We start from the raw sequence: 1,966 nt of genomic DNA on the forward strand, positions 1-1,966 counted from the left end.
GGAGCACGGTTTATATGTCACTAGGCCTGTGATACTTTTCATTCCACCAACTCAATCTTGGTGACTGGGTATGTGCCAGTTTCTGAGTGTCACTGCTCAATAACTGCCTTTGACAGTATTTTGGGTAACCAGATAATGGCCACTGGTAATGTGCCACTAATATGGTCTTTGTGCGTTTCTGACGACCACAGTGATTAGGTCAGCAGGTCATCTTCGTGACCTTCGACTATAATTCGTTGCTTCACGAGACCACTGGCTTTTCACCCTTTTACCTTCTGTTCAGCCATCACCCTTCTTTGCCGTTTCATACGCTGCTTCCTTCCTGGACGAACACTACCTCTGAATATGCTCAAGGCGTCTTCACCCGAGCTCACACGGCACGCAAGATTGCCGGCTACCATCTCACCGAGATTCAGGCCGCGCAGAAGACCCGGTACGATGGCCGACATGGCGATATTAGATTTTCTCCTGGCTCCGTATTCCTCCTATGGACACCATGTCGCCGCGTCGGCTTGTCTGCAAAGCTGATGCCGCGCTGCTGCACAAGGCCCTACACGATATTGCGTCAGCTTGGCGATGTGAGTTACGAGGTCACTCCGCTGGCCTCGCGTGGCCCCAAGGACGTTGTGCATGTGTCTCGGCTGTTGCCTTACTTTCTCGCGTGTTCACCTCCCTTATAGCTAGCGCCGAGACCGCGCCTTTACAGGCGGGGGTTATGTTAGAAGATGATTTGACGTGTAGAGGCAGAATTGGTCTTGAAAGCCATCCTGTTTATTCATCGTTGTCTCCCTTGTATATATAGTAATTGCACACTTGATAAAGGGAAAATCAGACATATACCCGTTCGTAGCAATTGCTACAAAGGAAACCCATACGGGTTCCTCGAAAGAAAAGTCTTAGAGTTGAAGAAAAATTCGTCCTGATCCGGGACTCGAACCCGGGACCACCGCCTTTCCAGGGCAGCCGCTCTACCATCTGAGCTAACCAGGCGGCTAGCCGATGGCAGGGCGTAGTCGAATTTGTCGACAATACACGAAGCAAAGGTAAGTGTTTGACGTAGTTCTGCGGAAACCGGCAAGGTGGAGAGAAGTTCCCGCAGAACTACTACGGCTAAGTGCACACTTATATGTGACTTATTCTGCAACATAACAATATGCTTTCTATTGTAACGCTGAAAGCAACGTTGGAGAAGAATCATAAGGCGGGAATACTTAGCAACACAAACTTAGTGGTCGACGTTCGCCTAAAAATTTTCATTCGAGAACCCGGCATACACAATGACAGACAGACAGACAGGCTATGAACTTTTATTGAGGCCGGTGGAGACCCGTTGGGGTCCCCGGCTCGCCGCTGGCTGCTTCAATGTCGGAATCGGGAGGCCAAGCCTGTCCGCTCTTTCACGGGCCCTCTGGACGGCCATGGACTGGAGCTTGAGTTGCGTACTAGATATGGCCTCGTCCCAGTCCCGTTCGCTGGTGAGGGACGTATCCCGTAACGCAGGACACTACCAGAGCATATGAGGTAGTGCTAACCTCCCCACAATCCGGGCACTGTGGGTCAATTTCTGGATAAATCCTGCTTAAGAAACCTCGCGAGGGATATGACCTCGTCTGAAGCATCCTAAGCGTGATCGATTGTGATCTGCATAGATTTGGATGTGGAGGCGGGAAGCGCCTGCGTTCCTCTTTATAATGGGAGACGATCTCGTGAAAGGTTAATAAGGGGTCGCTGTGGCCGAGCTCCTCCGGATCCAATGTAGCGCCATCGCCGTCGCGGCGCGTTAATTCGCGCGCACGGTGGAGAGCGATTTCATTGGGGTTCGGGCGGTCCGGCAGCACGTTGCGCCCATGTGAGCTGGGAACCATAATATAATGCACGGGGTCACAATTAGTTCTGGACTTGTTATTCAGAATCACCTCCACCTGTCTCGCAACCATTCCCGAAGCGAAAGCCCTGACGGCCGCGC

At 51.8% G+C, this 1,966-nt stretch overlaps 1 non-coding gene across 1 annotated transcript; it reads right to left on the minus strand.

Moving 5' to 3' along the window:
- Window positions 1-915: 915 nt before the first annotated feature.
- TRNAS-GGA (transfer RNA serine (anticodon GGA)) lies at window positions 916-990 on the minus strand. The gene has a single exon. It is a non-coding gene; the product is annotated as a tRNA-Ser (tRNA).
- Between the last annotated feature and the right edge of the window lie 976 nt (window positions 991-1,966).

Source organism: Dermacentor andersoni, chromosome 9, assembly GCF_023375885.2.
Source record: "Dermacentor andersoni chromosome 9, qqDerAnde1_hic_scaffold, whole genome shotgun sequence".
Lineage (NCBI taxonomy): Eukaryota > Metazoa > Arthropoda > Arachnida > Ixodida > Ixodidae > Dermacentor > Dermacentor andersoni.